The sequence below is a fragment of the Stegodyphus dumicola genome, chromosome 4, assembly GCF_044657685.1.
Source record: "Stegodyphus dumicola isolate Sdum_Otavi_A_Nest chromosome 4, ASM4465768v1".
NCBI lineage: Eukaryota > Metazoa > Arthropoda > Arachnida > Araneae > Eresidae > Stegodyphus > Stegodyphus dumicola.
Window position 1 is genome coordinate 60,307,805 of NC_140771.1, and position 19,953 is coordinate 60,327,757.

General features: G+C 34.2%; 1 protein-coding gene and 1 pseudogene across 3 annotated transcripts in view; one reads left to right on the top strand and one right to left on the bottom strand.

The window, feature by feature from the left end:
* Amnionless (amnion associated transmembrane protein) overlaps positions 1-18,287 on the bottom strand; it is a 98,408-nt gene extending 80,121 nt beyond the window's left edge. The window contains exon 1 of one of the 2 annotated variants that reach the window (XM_085814995.1): positions 18,208-18,287. The gene's annotated coding sequence lies outside the window, so the exon portion shown is untranslated. Of the gene's footprint in view, positions 1-18,121 lie in introns of both variants that reach the window. The other variant, XM_085814994.1, reaches the window with a different exon arrangement.
* The window catches only part of LOC118204139 (protein argonaute-4-like), a 53,857-nt pseudogene that overhangs the window by 22,230 nt on the left and 11,674 nt on the right, over positions 1-19,953 (top strand). The gene's annotated exons all lie outside the window — the stretch shown is intronic.

Sequence of the window (19,953 nt, forward strand, 5' to 3'; positions counted from 1 at the left end):
AGATGCGCATATCGATGATGCTGTTGAAGCTGTTACTAATACTATTATTGCGGCAACTGTACTTTCTATTCCTAGAACGTCAGGAAAAATACTAAGATATACGAAACCATGGTGGAATCGCGACTGTCGTGAAGTACTGAAGAAACAAAATAAAAAAGCATGGAGAATTTTTCGTAGATATCCTACTCTGCGAAACCTCATAGCATTTAAAAGAGCCAAAGCAAATGCACGAAAGGTAAGAAGGCAGAGCCAGAGGAATTCCTGGATTACATTTGTGTCCTCAATAACATCCTCTACGACTAGTAAGCGGGTTTGGGAAAGAGTTAGAAAAGCATGCGGAATATATAAAGACCACTCATTTTCCTTTCTGGAAAAAGATGGCCGAGTCATTAGCTCCATAGAAGAAATTGCGAATAATATTGGTGAGACATTTGCTGGCGTTTCTTCCAGCAGAAACTATTCATTCACCTGCATTTCTCTCTATCAAGCAGCACTCAGAAATAAATCCCATCGCATTCAACTCTTCCAAATCTGAGCCTTACAATAGAGACTTTACTATGCTTGAATTAAGGAGAGCTTTGTTGCCTACACATAGGTCTTGTCCGGGTCTGGATTGCGTGTATTAAGAAGTGCTAAAGCATCTGTCCTATAAGTCACTGACTGCCCTTCTAACACTTTACAATAGAGTGTGGAAGGAGCGTACTTTTCCCAGTGCATGGAGGAGAGCTGTTGTAATTCCCATTGTTAAGCCAGGGAAAGACTCGAGGAATCCCTCGAACTATCGGCCAATTGCCCTTACCAGTTGTGTTTGCAAACTGTTTGAAAAGATGGTAAACAGCCGCCTAGTCTACTTCTTGGAAAAGTATAATATTACATCGCCTTATCAGAGCGGTTTTCGAAAGGGGTGGACGACCGTAAATAATATGCTTCTTTTAGAGACATCTATTCGAAAAGCCTTTGTCAAAAGTCACCTTGTCTCAATATTCTTCGACATTAAGAAAGCTTATGATAAGACATGGAGATACGGTATACTTCGGGATCTTTACGAGAGTGGCTTGCGCGGCAACCTACCAATTTTCATACAGAATTTCTTGAACGCTAGAACTTTTCAAGTAAAGATTGGCTCTGTTTTTTCGGATGTTTTTGAACAGGAAGAGGGTGTGCCTCAAGGCTGTGTGCTTAGTGTAACGCTGTTCAGTTTAAAAATAAATTCTGTATTAAAAGAACTTCCTCCCACCATCTTGGGATCACTATATGTAGATGATTTGCAAATTAGCTGTCGAGGGGCAGACATGAGATACATAGAGAGGCAATTTCAGATGGCTCTGAATAAGATCCAGGAATGGTCAAACAAACAGGGATTTACTTTTTCCAAACAAAAAAACTGTGTGCGTGCACTTTTGTAGGAAGCGAGGTCTCCATCCTGAACCTGAGTTATATCTGAATGGTACAATTATTCCAGTTGCGCCCGAAGAAAAATTTTTAGGAGTGACGTTCGACCAGAAATTGACTTTCCTTCCTCACGTTTTAAATCTGAGAAAGAAGTGTTTAAAAACACTAAATATTTTAAAAGTGTTGGCGAACACCTCCTGGGGTGCAGAACGTTCCTCTATGCTTCGCATTTATAGAGCCCTTGTTCGCTCTAGACTGGACTATGGCTCAGTTGTTTATGGATCCGCTCGGTGATCAGTTTTGTTAAAACTAGATCCTGTTCACCATCAAGCTCTGCGGATTTGTTCAGGAGCTTCCAGGACTTCTCCTGTCCAGAGCCTGTATGTTGACTCTAACGAACCATCACTTTATCTGAGGCGTGAGCAATTGTCCCTTTTGCAATATTTTAATATTCTATCACAACCTGAACATCCCAATAAGCTCTGCTTACTTGATAATGTATGTAACACTTTATTTGAAACACGTCCATCCTGTGTTCCTACCTTTTCTTTAAGAGTTCGCCCTATCATTGAGGAACATTCCCTCTTTGATATGCGCCCCCAAGTAGTACAGAACTTTGAAATCCCACCTTGGGAAATTTAGGAATTCAGCTTCTTGATGTTTTCAAACATCACGTGAAGGCAAGCACAAACGAGATCGTATACAGACGACTCTTCGCTGAGCATAGGCACAAATATAGCAGTTATCTTCCAGTCTATACAGATGGATGCAAGTCAAAAGATCATGTTGGGATGGCATTTGTAATTGAAGATCACATGGAGGGCAGAGGCTTGCACCGTGCTTTCTCTGTCTTAACATCCGAACTAACTGCGATATATTATAGTCTTTTGTACATCTCAAGGCTCTGCCACAAAAAGTTTATAGTTTATACAGACTCGTATAGTGCGCTTAAATCATTAGAAGCTTTTTCTAACACTCAAAATCCAGTAATAGTGGATATTCTTAAGTTACATATAAACTTAACAGGTCGTGGATATGAAATCCTGTACTGCTGGGTTCCCGTGCATGTGGGAATAAAAGAAAATGAGCTGGCAGATATCACAGCAAAATGTGCTGTTGAACTTTCCAGTCGTCTTATCCCTTTTGGAGACATCTGTTGTGTTGTGAAAGAGAAGATCCGAAAAAAATGGCAGCAACTTTGGGATGTTCAGCTTCAAAATAAATTAAGACATGTAAAGCTTAGAATTGAGCATTGGGAATTAACCAAAAATCGTAAGGAGGAAGTTCTTTTGACTCGCCTCAGAATTGGTCATACTAGAGTGACATATAACTACCTTTTAAAAGTTGAGAATGAGCCTGTATGTTCAAACTGTAATGTTTGTCTATTTGTCCGTCATATTTTAATTGAGTGTCCATGTTTTAATAGTCTTCGTCAGAAATATTTTAATAGCTGTGACTTACCTCTCGACCATTTAATCGGAAGAGAGGTCAATTTTAATTTATTTTATTATTTAAAAGAGACTGGCTTTTATTATCTAATGTAATTTGTTTTGAAGACTGTGTCTTGAATTTTAATGTGTGCTTTTAACTTGTTTTTTATATGACTTCATCCTCTGGATTTGGTACATTTGTCTAATAGTTGTTTTTATTTATTGTATTTTAATTTCATCATTTGCAATCATCCCATCTCGTGTTTGGCGCGCCATAATCATCTCTGGTTTTTGCGTCATAATCTCTCACTCACTCACTTACTCAAAGAGAATGTTTGGCTATTGAACTCATTTGCAAATTGTGTAAAGAAGGTGTTAATTTTAAAAAATCAAAAATTGTAAAACGAAAACTTTCAGATTATAAAATTGCTGGTAAATAACAGAATGCTAAATAATATGGGTAATGCTATGAAAATTCTAAGAACAGATAACAATTATTAAAATATTTTTAATAATTAAGCAACGACCACAGGAAATGTTATTTTTACCTCCTTGTGTGAAGTAGTAGTGTAGCGTATTCAGCTACATTAAAATTATTTTTCCTGCGGAAAGCCCCGCTTGTTAATTATATGGCATAGGTTACCTCAAAACACCTTTGTAAATTATATGTTGCCAACTTAAACGTTCGTAACCCGAGGAGTTTCTGCTCAGATAATCTGTTCGTGAACCGAGGTCCCATCGCATTTCATTTAACTGCGAAATTAGTACATCTATTAATAAAATTCTAATGTCTCATATCTGTTCTAAACTTTTCCTGTACAGATAGCGCTGTGTTTGTTTTCCCTTAGACCATCAAATGGTTTTTGCATAAAATAGTGGTCGCTGTTCTCATATCTGCAATAAATTTTTAGTCCTTAAGTAGAGGAACCTGTGTGTGATATCTCTCGAAATCTGTAGTTTTGTACGCCAATCTGTGGTATTTTTAAACCTAATTTTAAATAAAATTTATGGTTTAATTATTCCGCTAAGCAGTTCCTAGAATAAATTAGTTTTATAGAATTAAGTTTTATACAATAAGTTATTCGTATACAAAAAAGTAACTGTGTTATCTTTCTGGATGATAAGGAATTAAAAAAGAAAAATCACTTATGATTCTATTAATCAATATGGAAATATGTGCTGCGAAACTACAAGTTTAAAAATTATGTTGTTAATTTTGATGCGTTAGAAAATTAAATATGAAATTGATTTTTAACACCATAATTCTAATAAATTGTACTATATAAATTCTGGGATATTTTTATAGATATCTATTATTTTAAGTAAGTAGTTATTAACACTTCTAATAAGAAACTTTTATTTAAAATTTAGTTGTCTTATTGCAGACTTTACTCTTTAAAGCAGGTAAAAAAACATTTTACATGATACGTAATGTAAATTCTCATGCTATTTCTTTCATTATTTTAATTTTGGCTTCCATCAATAAGTTTTACAAATATTTCCGATTTAAAACGTTTTCTGAGTGTATGTTTAATATTGTCATCTTCTAGAAACATTTGCTTTCAAGTTTGGTGTGTATTTAATTATGGCAAAGCACACTAGGGCTATCTGCCTAAGGGGAGGGATGCCTTTCGTGGAGGACTTTCTAAGGGAAACAGGCTCGTATACACGTTACACATGGGGAAAACCACGAAAACGCCCAAGCAGCCAGCCCGTTCGCGGGATTCGAACCTCGGACCGAACTACCAGTGTTCAGCGACTTTACCGCTCGGCCGCTGGTGGGCCCTCTTTCAAGTTTGGAGATAAAATTGAAGATTCAGACACTAATCATCCTGGCCAGGAGCCAATAAATAGCTAGCCTACGTGTAAAGTCTGCAAAAAATTAGTAAGAATGATTTCTCAAGGTAAGCAGTGTAATTTAATAAAAAAAAAATAATAACCAATTAAAAGTCTGAAAACTTTCAGATTTTATATTACGCCCAAAAGAGCGTTTTATTAACGTTTTGTGTGTAACCTTTATTGATTAAATATCATGTTCTTCGCACTTAAACCATAAAATTTAACTCAACGGCAATATCACAAAATAATTTTAAAAAAGCATATCTGTAGACTTTCCGATACGCAGTCTCGCGCGCTGGAGATAGAAATGTTTTTTTTTTTTTTTCGTAGTGTCGCCATTGCTCACTTTTAAATCGTTGAGTCTGTTAATCAAAAATGCGCTTAAGTTTTACAAAATTTTAAATAGATAATAAAATGACTTTCAACTTCGGACTTCTTTTCAAACTTCGGACTTTCACATGCCCATGTTCGGTTGGAGAGTTACGTTTTTCAAAATTAGATGGTTCTAGGTACCGTTGTTTTTTCGCAGTGCGACATGCAGACTCTTCATTATATAGTTTTATTAAATATAATACATGTCGATAATATCTGGTGGCAAAAGTTTGAAAAGTGAATCGATGCAAAATGCCGTTTTGAAATTAAAGCCCTTCTGGGCTGATGAAAACAGTATAGCACTGATTTAGCTTGCGTTTGGTAGATATTAGAGCCTGTACTTCTTTAAAGCATACTACAAAGGGTATTTACACATTTTAGAAGGACCTTCAATAAAGAATTTATTTTTTAAAAAAGCAAATGTTTTGAAATAAAAATTTCTGCCAACAGCTTATTATTTGAAATGAGAAATATCGTCTGCTGCTTTTAAATGTATTCTTATAGCTGTGGATTGAAAGATATGTTTTAGCGCTTTTCGAAGAGAAATATTCCTATTCCATAACTTAAAAACGATTCGAAATGCGTGGTATTAAAATTTTAAAGTGCAGTTAATAGGAAATGGAAAACCGCACATAGAAATTTTTACGGAGAAAAATCTTGATCTATACAAAGAACATAATGTGCTTTAATATCATACTCTGTGATCTTCGATTTCAATGTCTTATTAATCTCCAAAGCGTTTTTATAAGTACCTGCATCAGCAGCGTTATGTAAGAAATTACTATTTTTAGGACAGAAATGGAAATATTCAAATTAAAATAAAGGTTAAGGGACTATTGTAAATTAAAATTAGCATTCTGATTTATATATGTTTTATGTTACATATTCATGTAATAATTTTGAGAAAAAAAAAGGGGAGATACTCGAATCGTGGCTTTGTAGAACAGTCCTTTTATTTTCTGACAGAACAATTATTTTGTTGTTGAGAAGCTTTTTTTAAAACTTGCTGCTAAATGCATCCATTCTGTAATGAATTTTTGTATTTTGAATATTTGAGAAAGGGCAGGAAGACAGAAAACAAGTTGACAACGGAGAAGCGGGAGAAGGAATGCTACGTGTTTGAGATTTCAGCTTGGTTCAGAATGATTTATAGTTTAAATTCACTTTCACTCCTATTGATTAATTTTAGTTTAAATTCTCAAATTAAAACTTTTATGAGCTGAAGCGTTACGTAAATATATACCCTAATAGCGTTATGTTAGAATCGTGTAAGGAAACATTAATTTTGAAATGTCACAGTTTATAATGATTTACTGTAAGCAGTTACTTCTTTTAAGATTAAAAGAGGAAATGGCCAAATTAAATTGAATAGTAAAACTTAAAATTATAATTTGGTTTAAATATTTTTTATCTTACGTACGTATATATTATTAGATGCATATTGTACTTTTCAATTTGATATTTATCCCTAAAATCATTCAGTAAAACTACAAACGTACAAACACCCCATCAGTAATCGAGACGTTAAGACAACTGAATACTGGTAATTAGAGCCGTGTTCGAGATTGGATTTTGTAGTTTTCATACTTTCTTGAAGAAGATCCAGTTTTTTTTAGCATCTCTCTCCTTAGATAGCTGATATGTGCTCTACCCGTATTCGACTAACCCAATTTTATTACCAACTGGTTTTTGTTTCGATTGTTCGGACAGAAATTTTGTGCGATCATTTTGAGACTACCTTTTATACTCTTAAGCCATTTTGGAATAACATACTGTAGTCCTGTTGAACTTACTTCCATTGCTGTCACATTTTGCAACTGCATATTTTAAAATGGAGTTTAAAACAAAAAATGTCACGATTTGTTTATAAAAGTCGCTGAAACTTGGGAAACAATAAAAAAGAATGTGTACTGAAATGGCGACATTTCTTGTTGAAAACTGAAGAATTGTTATGCAAAAGGTTGCCTAAAGAAATGTTGTTAAGAGTACGGTTTCTAGAGTTTGTCGCATATTGAAAAATTGGCTACGTATAAGATGGTTGCTCCAATACGTAAGTACTCCATTAATATCAGTTATACTCTAATCTCCCAAACTTTCAGTATCTAATTAGTTTTCCAAAAATTATTTAGTTTTACCACGTTTAGTTTTACCACGTTGAATGCTTTTTCGATGATTTGGAGGAGCTAGACGCTCTGTCGAGCGACAGTATGCTTCACAAGAAAAGGTGCCTGTCAGAAACATTGGAATCGACTTGTACGCGAGTTAGAATGCAGTGACACTGTTCACGCTCTTACGTGAATATCGATCTTTAATACCATTTATAAGATAGTTCCTTGCTTTTTAATAGCGTCTATTCTTCCATTACTTAATATTGCGTTCTTTTTCTTTTGAATTCTTATTTAACTTATGTAACCGAGTGACTTTATTCCCCAGATGAAACTGCTTGAAATTTCAAATAATTTGATAAATTTCTCACTGCATGTAGCGATATATGGCTAGTATTTTTCTACTCTATATGAAGATAAAAATAAGGAGCAGAAATATCAGATAATTTGCCTCTATTCTAATAAATGTATAAATTTAGATTGTAATTATGTATTATAATTAACAGGTATATTAATTTTTACTTCCTTTGTACGAAGTAAAAAGGATATTGTAATCGCGAAAATTTTCGGGTATCATATTTCAACGAAAATATCCATTTCCACCGCTATCGGATGCAATTTAACGATGTTTTTGCGTGACATCTGTACGTAAGGACAGAATTGAAGACTCGTTTTCCCGAAAAAAATTATAAAACTGATTTAAAATGGATTCTAAAGAAATTTTTTTCGTGGCGTCTGTGCGAACGTACATATGTATGTATCTCACATAACTCAAAAACGAGTAGCCTCGGAACGGTGAAATTTTGTATATTGGACTGAACTTATAACTCGAGTAAAGACGAAACACTTTCATATTTACGTATTTTTATCAATTATTGATCATTGAACGGGAGTTGGTTTGTTCCCCTTGAAAAGTCAACTAATTTCCGATCAATGACAATAATTACATGTTTTGATTTTTACTTTTACAATTGTAATATTATTCTTCGTGATGATTTAACTCCAGTCCCCGTTAAAACATTATTAACATTTTGCTTTCAAATTACTTCAAAACATCTTTCAAAATATAACTTACCAGTATGGATGCACACTTTTAAAATAATTCTACTTTAATTAAACTTAGGAGATAATATAATCTATTAATCAATACTGTTTAGGAAATAAATTATTATTAACTAACTTTGCAGCAATTGCGCAAGTAATAATAACTTGTATTCGCACTAAATGGATTTAAGTTCATACAACAATTAATATATATATATATATATATATATATATCCGAGTCGGCTCAGTGAGCTCAGTTTTTTATTTTAACTAAAGCATAATATTAAATTTTTGTTAATTATGTTTTCCTGCTGCATTTTCTGTATTTTTCTACTATAATATTTTTCTAATTTTTGTTACTTGCATAATAGTATATTTCTGTTAATTAAGATGTAGGTTATTCGTTTTTATATGTTTTCTTTACTGCGATGTGACTAGCCATGATTTTTTAATTGACCGTGGATTTCAAATCCTCTCCGTATCATACAGGTAAATGGAGAGTTAACTGTAAATGATAAAGTTCAAAATAACATGATCTTATTCGTTAAAGAAGAAAAAATTAAGAAATGTTTACTGGTGTTGAAAAAAATAAAACACCAATTACTTATAATATGCCAGTTATCCCTAGAAATGGAGGAAAGTTGCTTTTAAAACAAAAATATAACTTTACTACAGTTTTGGTTTAGAAAGTTATATACTGCTTTCTATTTGTTACGAAGCGATTGACGACACGAATGCGAAGTTCGAAAGGCGAGTGTAACACTTAATGATTCTTGTTCGAACGCTATTTTTGTTTCGACGAGTTTGCATCAGTCTTATTTTGATCTTGATTTGGTATACAAAAATACATGACGATATCTTTCGTTTATATTTAATGGAAACACCAAAATATATCACAGTAATACAGACACATCGCAACGGCGAACCTACAGTTACATAATGTAAACGCATAGAAAAATTCTTTCGGCGCAACAGAGCCCTCTGTGCTATGAAAAGTTCAGCTAATCTTTGGTATATAGTAACAGGAAGTTTGGCGACATTTTGGTAAGGCTATAAAGGTTACTAGCTAGGACTTTAGCAGTGTACATGGATAAAGTCAAGAGTGTGCGCAATGCCATTTTTGTGCAATTCTGGAATGTTTTATTAAGTGAAAATAGGTCGACGTGTACATGGATGCCGTGTATGTGCAATACTTAAAAACGCGGCAAGCAGCAATTTTGCACCTAAACTTCGTCATGGTTAAGCACTTTTGTTCCATAAAAGTTCAAAAGTTCTAGCATAAGCGTAATTCGGCTAGCAGATTGTTGGAAAAAAAAATGGTGAGTACCAAAAAAAAAAAAAAAAAAAAAAAAAAAAAAAATTACTTCGTGAAAACAAAATGGCGTCCAAACTAAAACTAGCAGGTTGCTGTAGCAGGGTTGGTCGCCAAATTTTCGCCAAAAAATCGCCAAGTTACCATAATCCAAAGATTAACCAAAAGTTCTAATACACCCCACCTGTGCTCTGTTAAGAGCACACATCAATAAACTATGTAAATATAATCACAAATCAATTCTGAAAACTACATTGCAAATTAATACAATACATGACACAAACATATATTATATATAACTTTAAACTTCAAAAGGATAGATCTTCGATAAAGTCCTTGAGAAGTACGAATCAAACATGAACGCATATACCCATCCATACCTTTATAAACTTCTTCTATAATTCCAATAGGCCATAAAAACTTTGATTTCGTCGACCCCTCCAGCAATTACAACCTCACCCTTTTTAAGATTCCTTTCAGGAGATGGATTTAGAAAAGTATGCGCAGACCGTAATTCGAGGAAATAATTCTCCTTCCACTTTTTCCAAATTTGTTTCAAAAGGTTAGTTTGATACAGCTTTTCCCTAGTCAAAGTCCGCCTGTTTAATGGTTCATTCCTGAAAAGGTCGGCAAAATATACAGGATAAGAAATATTTTCTTGCCCTGGAAACAAGAAATGAGCAGGTGTGAGAGCTTGTGGCTCTTTTATTTCATTGTGGACATAAGTAAGAGGTCTATGATTTAGAACTAACTCAATTTCCGATTAGTCATCATTTCCTCCAAGTTAAGAAGAGACCTTCCGATAACCTTTCTCAAAGGATCTTTGATACTTTTCATAAGCCTTTCATAAAAACCACCCCACCAAGGCGCGTGAGGTGCAATATATTGCCAAATTATGCCGTTTATTGATATGAAATCTTTCAATTTTGAATCTATTGTAATTTTTGCAAATTCTTTAAGAATTTCATTAGTGGCTGTAAAGCTCTTAGCATTGTCGGAAATAGCTTAACAATTTCCTCTCCTAGCTAAAAATCTCCTTAATGACAAAATAAAATTTTTTGTTGACATATTTGTGATTAATTTTATGTGCACAGCTCTAGTAACACTGCATGTAAATAATGTTATATAAGCCTTTTGAGGCGTATCCTTTCCTGATTTTATTAAAACTGGGCCAGTGAAATCTATACCAGTTACAGTAAAAGGAGGGATTTCAGTAATTCTACTTTTAGGTAGTTGACTAGTTATTTGTTTAGCTGGTTTCAAGTTATACTTTCGGCACATTAGGCAGTTACCTAATACTCTTTTTACAATTTGTCTACCTCGAGGAAACCAAAATCTAGATCTAATTTTGACTAGCGTAAATGTAACTCCACCATGAAAAATTTTATTATGTTCTCGTATAATAATTAACTCTGTAAATTTAGACTGCTTAGGAAGAAGAATAGGGTGAGCTTCATCCTTTGTGAATGCTCCTTCTTCTAATCTTCCTTTTATGCGCAATACACCACAACTGTCGAGAAATGGGGCTAAATTTGAAAGTTGAAAGTTTTTAGGAATCTATTTACCATTTTTAACACGTTGAGCGCCACGTCAGCCATTTGTGGCTGACACTCGACTTTAGGTTTAGCCCGCGTCGACCGCCGCTGGCTGATACTCGACTTTCCGTTTAGGCCGCGTCGACCGCCGCTGGCTGACAGCGTGTATCATGATATATAACTATAAAATTTACACTGTTTTATGGAATTAAAGCAAATTTATTTAAAATTTACTTAATTTTGATTCATTACAGGACTAATGGATTTCATTGAAACACGGTAAATATAAAAACGGTTCTCCATTACTGCTTTTACAAAATGTGACAACTCTCTTAGTCTTTTTTTCTGGCCATTACTCCTAACCCTACAATACTAGCGCTTTTAAGCGGCGCGCGTGGCCTGAACGGGATTGCCTAAGAAATACGCGTGGCGCTCAACGTGTTAAGGTTCTGTAATTCTAAGTTGAACTCAATGTTTTGCTTATGTTTTATCCAGTCTATTTCAGCATTCTGAAGCTCTGCTGTGAGGGGACCTGCAATCGTTTGTCGTTTTTGAAGTTTATTAACAAACCGTTTAACTAGTGCAGCTACTCTTAGTACATTTAACAAGCAACTATATTACCTCAAATCTAAAATAAATTTCGAATTTTCTACCAAACATTTATTTTGCACTTTACTTTCAAAATCTTTTTTTAGCTCTAAGTCTACGTCTGTAGCTTTTAAGTTCTCTCTTTCAGTAGGCCAGTATTCAGGTGATTGGCTTAGCCACGGTGGACCGTGCCACCAAAGCTGGTTTGTAGCTAAATTTCTTGCAGAAATTCCTCTGGACAAGATATCTGCAGGATTATCCTGACCAGGTCAATGAGCCCAATTATTGGTATCTGATAAAGATTGAATTTCTTCTATTCTATTTTTTACGAAAGTTTTGTATTTACTAGATTGTCCCTTTATCCAACATAACGTAATCATCGAGTCGGTCCAAAAATAACTAGAAGTATTGAATTTAAGACATCTACTTAATTAATGGAGTAATCTTACGGACAATAAAGCTCCCATTAATTCCAGTCTTGGTAATGTAAGACCTTTCAGAGGAGCTACACGACTTTTAGAACAAATAAAAGTAATACTTATCCTTCCATCTTCAGATATAGCTCTTAAGGTATCCGACATCGTACAAAAGACGATTTTCGGTCAAAATTTCGATTTTTACTTTATGATTTATTATTTATTATTGACATTATATTAAAGACATTATATTGAATTATATTATTTTTATTATTGACATTATATTAAAGAACACATCTTTGGCTATCAAATACAAGTTTCTGTTTGTTGATAGGTTAATTAGAACTTGAAGTTATAAGCATTTTTCTGTAACGGAATAAACCGGAAGTTCCAATATTCTGGGCCGGAAGTGAGCGTTTAAATAGATATACCTATTAAGAAACCTTATTTGTTATCAAGATTTTGTAAATTATAAACCTTTGTACTAAGTTTAGATATTTTGTAGTACATTTTAAGAATCTGGCGATAGTTTTTTCCCTTAATTTCGTATTTAGTTTGGCGCAGAGGCTATTCGACGTTGAATGGATGTGTTGCTGCTTTGTCGATTAGCGTTGACAAAGTGCTTGATTTGAAAGCTATGTCAAATTTTTGCATCATTTGCAACAAAATAAATAGAATGGAATGCAATCTTCAGCACGGCATATGTAAAGCGTAACATAATTGTTCTGCAAATTATAAAGAAGCAGCCTCGGGTATGGAAGCAGTTGGTGCTTATGCGCTTTTTGAATGACTTATTACATTACGAAAGCTGAAGTATACGGAGTGTTATGAGGATCTGGGTTCTAAGGGGTTTTTAACTGTGAAAGATAAATATGGGAAAGATTCGGTCAAGAAACTGGAATGCATTGGACATGTATAGAAAAGGGTTGGTAGTAGACTACGAAAAGTATAAAACTCCGCTCCTGAATTGAAAGGAAAAGCTAAACTGGCTGATTCTTTTATTGATAAACTGCAGAATTAGGAATTGCAATTAGAAGTAATGTGGAAACTTAATTGAGATGCAGCAGGTTGTACTAGCTGCTTGGTCCATTGTAGTTTTCTTTGAAGCCAATGCTCTCCTCAATTAATGAGTTGGAATGTGCGATTGCAGAAATCAGGAAAAAAATCAGGCAAAAACCTCGGTTATATCAACATATATTTTGATTAAACCTATATATATGGAGTTGATTACATAAATAAGAGTTATTAAAAAAGTGCGTACATGGCAAAACTCAAAATATCAGGGAATGTTTTAATGGCATTTTATTGCAAATTGTTCCGAAAAAAACATTCATAAACTTGCGAACATTAATCTTTGGAGCAAATGTAAGGTGTTGTGTTATTTAATGATGGATTTATAAGTTTGCTTGAAGCATTTTCAAGGTTAGGTATGTATCCTAAATTTTACACTGAGCAGGGAATTCGAAAACTTGATAAAGTGCAAAATCATGACTCTTGGCGGCATTCCACAAGTTTTACAAAAACCCAAAGAAAAATTTATGCTTTGTTCGAAAGAAAAAGTGCAAAGTGTGTGATGAAACAATAAGGTGTCAGTTACAAAGCAGGCGAATTTTAATTATCAGAGATGCTTCTTTCATTAAGAAATTGTTTTATGAAAACTTTAAACTTGTTTTCTGAAAAATGATTTTTCTGTAAATATTGCCAATAGTAACAGCCAGAACTCAAAATTTTATCGGTAAAATTAAATGATGCTTTCTATCCATGTTTCGTATAATCTAATGCATGCTCTGAAGCAGAAGATTTTAGAAATATTAATTAGAAGTTGAATTGTTACTTTTTATTTTTAGATTTTGGATGCAATAATAGGAAAATATACAGTAAATACTATACATTTTGACATATCTCAAGAATATATGAATATATATTAATTATTTTGCTTCATTGCTTACAAAACAAGTGTAAATATAAATACAAATTAAAAAAGCTGCATATTTATATATAAATTTTTCACCGTGGTTGTTGCCGTAAAGGCACAATTTAAGGAAAAATTATCCTTTTTTTCATTATTTTTCAAAATTAAAACTACTCAGCCTTACGTTTTAAGCTGTTTTCATTAATTAATATGCTTATCTTCAAATTAATATGTTTATAGTTAAAATAAAAGCCATTTTTAAAAAAATGGTACCCGAACGAGGTCGGCTACCTTAAATACAACACAGTTCCATAGGCTAAATGAGATAAATCTGGAAAAGAATGAATTTCAAATGAAATAAATTTACAGTTCAAATTTGAAAAATAACATCTAGGAATCTGGAGATCTTCTAAGTGTTCGACTTCACTGCACCACAACTGTGATCCAGTGATGATGGAAGTTTGTCATCCCAGACCATGTCATGACTCCACAGTTCTTGTAGAATGCACTTCAGCTTTATAATGAAAGGTCCAAGAAATACGATAGGATCATAAATACAACCCACTACTCGAAGAATAAACCTTTTCGAAGCAATTCCGTTCTTGACAAACTTTGATAATTCTTTCACGTTAAAAGATATACTGTCCGCATCTGGATCCCAAACTAGACCCAACACCTTGGATGGTGAGTCGAGTCCCATACTTGAGCTCTTTCCCTCATCGATGTCGAACTCAGCATTTTTCCACAGCTTACGCAGTTCCATGGAATTGGTTTTCCATTTGCGTAATATCATCTACCTCCTTTGAGAACCTACACTTTCAGTCGTAATCTTCAAAGCCGCTTGCAACTCTTCTTCGCCTCCAATCAAATCGTCGACATAAAAACCATTCTGACAGTAATTTGCAAGTATCAGGAAATTCTTGTTTACATTTATTAAAATGATATTTCAGAGTTGCAGCTAATAAATATGGACTTGGTTTTAGTCCAAACAAAACTCTTCTAAAGTTCATTTCTTGATATGAATTAGAACCGATATCATCAGTCAAGAAGAATCTAGTAAATTTTCTATCACTAGGATCGATCAAAATTTGTAGATACGCTTCCTTTATATCCGCTGTGAAGGCGATTGTATTTTGTCGAAACTTTAAAATCATTTCAAATAGATTTGGATGCAAGTTTAGTCCTTTAAATAAACAGTCATTAATCGGAAGTTGTCCTTTTTCATAAGAAGAACCATCAAACACGATTCAAAGTCGACCAGTAGATTTTTCCTCCCGCCTGGTGGGGTAAGTAGAATGACTGCTCGGAATATTGCACTTCAATATCTGACGACGAATTCTCAATGATACCTTCCTCACGACAACCATCAATTACCTTTTTATAATCCTCAAAAAAAAAAAAAAAAAAAAATCTGTATCATTTCTAAATGTCCTAACCAGACCATCGAAACGTTTCCGAGCCACTTCTCTATTATTTGCTAATTTCTCCTGCATACCTGGTTTCCACGGCAACTTGACACAATACCTTTCATCTACGAACCCAACAGAATTATTAAATTCATCAAGTATCTCCTGTTCCACTAAAGTCAAACACTCCGCTTATGTGTTTTCAATACCTAAACTTTTCAGTTCCCAGAAGCGCCTGAGTTCAGCTGACACAGTGCTTTGATCACCCAAAACTAAGTTTACAGCAGCCGTTTTACTCATATCACCACAATTTCTTAGCAAGGACCATCCAAGTTCTGTGTTTACAGCTACCAAAGACTTTCAAAACCTTTTGTCAAATTCCAATAAAGTCTATACCTATTAACAAGGAAATTTCATTATCATCTGACGCTTGATTACAACCCCACGTTAAAGTTAATCCCATGGCTTCCGTTTCAGCTCTTGTACTCTCATTCGGCAAATTAATCGCAGCCCTCGAAATTTCATCTGTTTCCAACGCCTGTATTACGACTTCTTTTCCATCTAAAATATTTCGCAATCTCACTTCAACTCTGCGACATGTTTGCAACCAAGGATCCTTTGCTCCAAATGAATAAATCTTTAATGTTTCTGACCCTAGACATTTTAATCCCAACTTCATAGATACATTTCTTTTAATAAAACTCTTTTCACTACCGTTATCGAACATTGCAATAACTATAAATGACGATTTACGACCAACAATTTCTGTCCTAACACACTGCAATAAAATCATATTCCTATCATTTACGACTGAATTCGAAATAGTAGGCTGAATTTCCATTTCCTTTGGTTTTTCATTTTCCGGATTAGAATTAGATTTACACTTGCTAGAATTTTCAAATTCAAAACAAATAGCTTTGGCATGTCTATCTGAGCAGAATGAACACTGTTTAGCATTACATTTTTTCACAAAGCAGTTTGTGTTACAACACAACCTTAATTAATTTATCCCGTTAATTAATTTATCCCGTTTTTGTTGTACAGTCATGTTTTCACATTCAGTCTTACAGTGACCTTGACCACAGAATAAACAAACTTGGAAAGATTTCGCCATAAATTCTGTTACTGACGCGTGTTGATTATTACTAGAAAATTCAAGAGTCAAGTCTCCTGGCAGATGTTTTAGTATTATGTTAGTCAGTATTGTTGTGTACGTTTCCGATATGACATTTAATTCCTCTAAACATCTAATTTGAGTTTGGACTTCAAAATAAAAGTTACGAAGAGCCTGAATGTTGGAAGCATTTTTTTACAGGTGCCAGATTTAATCAATAGGACAAGTGAGCATTTATTAAAATGTCTCTTTGGCCAAACGTTTCAGAAATTAAACAGTCTGCCCTGGAGTAATTGAGAAAATTACTCTAGGCTAGGGCTTTACCACCTAATAACGACTTTAAATAGCAAAATTTGTCAAGCTCAGTTAATTTAGATTTATTATGCACAGAATTCTCAAACTGATTCCAAAAATCAAAATATTCTGAAGGCTTACCATAGAATCGAGGAAGCGAAAGTTTAGGAAGTTTAGTTCTGCTTTCTAAATGCAAAGTTTTATTTTCTACGTGAACATTTTCTGGATTTACTGTTTGTTCACCTGACTGATATGGAACTTTTCCAATTGATTTAATTTTGTTTTGCAACTTTACTTTAACTGGTATTATTTTTTCATTATATTCATCTACTTTGTTAATTTCATCCTTAATTTCTTGTTCTTTCAACAATTCATCAATGTCACTATTTAGTATGTTAATAATTTCAATTTTACTATTCAACTCTTCTAAATATGAATCACATACATCTATGTCGATATGCTATTTATTCAAATATCTGTTTTATCTTTTCTACTAACTTGTTTGTTCACGGTGTGTGTCACGCTTAGTTCGAAGTTTTAACAATTTAGCCATTTTCACAGTTTCTCGTAACAAATTTTACCCCTCAAATACTTTAACAATAAATTCTAATTCTAGAATTCTAAGAAAACAAACTGTAATTTTCAACAACAAATCACACTTCAAAGCATTAACAACAAATTCTAAGGAAACACAACATTTTCGTATTTGCAAATATATTCGAAATTCCAAATATCAATGCAAACATTCAGTAAATGCGAAACCAAAAGCTGTAAATTTTTAACAAACAAGATCAACGACATCAAACAACTTTACTACTTGAACAATTACAAAATATTCTATTCAGACAAATTTTCAACAAAACTATTTACTCACCCCACCATACAATGTTTCTCGGCCGATGCACCACATGTTACGAAGCGATTAGCGATACGAATACGAAGTTCGAAAGGCGAGTATAACACTTGACGATTCTTGTTCGAACGCTATTTTTGTTTCGGCGAGTTTGCATCAGTCTAATTTTGATCTTGATTTGGTATACAAAAATACATGACGATATCTTTCGTTTATATTTAATGAAAACACCAAAATATATCACAGTAATACAAACACATCGCAACGGCGAACCTACAGTTACATAATGTAAACACACAGAAAAATTCTTTCGGCGCAACATCGCCCACTATACTATGAAAAGTTCTAATACTATTAGTTGTAATTAAATACTAGTAGGAAAAAATAAGTGTGTGTTATTACTAAAACATAGTCTTATCATTAAATATCATTAAAATAAAAATACTTCCTTCACTCATCCCAGATACCGAGCAATCCAGAAAAACGAAAGACAAAACTTGCTCACTTACTGGGTAGTGTGATGTTGAATCTGTAATAAAAACTCTAATATGTTGATTTATCTAATTATATTCTCTCTATACTACAAAATACATACATTTTTTAACAATTGTCGGGAAATTTTTCTGGCCCCGAAAGTTATTACACACTTAATCAGTTCACGTCACGAGGTCGAAAGGGGAAAACCCTTTTTTTCTTCCTACTTCAATGACAGCCAACGCCATCTGTGTCTCGTACATCAAAATGAAGAGATTTGTTTTTAATATTTGTTAGATACAGCTAATCAGTTTCACAACACTCCCACTTTTTCAATTTTCAGAAGGAAAATCAAAAATCAAATAATGGTATCCTTAGTACAGGAACACACTTCTAGAGGGTACAGTTTACGTACAGGACGAATCAGTATGCCATTTCTAGTTTTCACTTTTACAACTCTTACACGTCCATCTCTGCTTGTACAAAGTTCTTGGACACGAGCAATTGGTCAGTTCACTCTTTTAAGGTTCTCACAACCTATTAGCACGATGTCTCCAACTTTTAATTCACAGTCCGTATGTCCATGCTTTTGTACTAACTGTCCAAGGTACTCCTTGCGGAAACGGCTACGAAATTGTTCTCGAAGTTCCTGGCAGAAACGTTGACGAGCCAAGAGTTTATTTCGATCTAAAGCATCCAAACCTGCTGTACCTGAAACCTTAATGTCCTGTAAGAACATGGAAGGCGTTAATGGTAGAAGGTCCTCAGAGTCATTTGACACATAAGTTAGTGGTCGACAGTTTATTACGGCTTCCACATCACAGATGACGGTGAGTAACTCTTCGTAATTGACTGCAGCTTGTCCTAAGACTCTCACAATCAAATTCTTGGCTGTGCGGATTAGACGCTCCCACCATCCGCCCCACCAAGCAGCAGTGGGCGGAATGAACTTCCAAGTGATGGGATGCAAAGTTTCCTGAGCAACCTTTACCCAGTCAACCTTTTTCAACAATGCAGATGTACCGACGAAATTTGTGCCGTTGTCTGAATAAACTGTAGATGGCCGACCTCTTCTGGCTATGAACCGACGAAACGCTTGAATGAAGCATTCGGTACTTACGGATGTCACTAGTTCCAAATGTACACATCTATATACAGCACACGTAAACAGTACTACCCAGGTTTTGTTTTTATTTTTGAGAATCAGAGGGCCACATAAATCTATGCCGGTAAGTTCAAATGCGAACGCATCTCGAACTCTGTCTAATGGTAATTGAATGGGTGCAGTAGTTGGAGGTTTTGCTGAAAATCGTTTACAACGGACGCACTGTTTCACCACCGATCTAATTCGGCGTCTTGCACCAATGATCCAGAATTCTTCTCTAATTATAACAGCTAATGCTTGTACGCCGGCATGAGAATGTTTTAAATGGTAATCTCTAATTAAACAGTCAACAATATAATGCTTAGAAGGTAATAAAATCGGGTACCGGAATGCATAAGAATCATCTCGTTCGGTGGTTTTTGTTTTTACTCTTCTTAAGCCACTCTGATCTCGTACGGTCAAAAGACCATTGATGGAGTCTCCAGTCTCTGGAAAACTCTCCCCCTGAACAAGTGAAAGAAGTATAATTTTAGATTCCTTTATCTCGGAAGCAGACAGAAAAGGCTCTTTATTTACAATTTTCTTTTGACAATTTTTGATAAATCTCTTTATCCAACCTAAAACTCTTAACATTTTTGAAAATTTAGAGAACTTCTCACACCACTTAACTTTATCCGCTTTTGTAGTTATACTAAGATTTACATTTAAATTTATGCCTTTCCTGCGCTCTGAAAAAACTAAAGTTTCATTTGGCTTAACCTC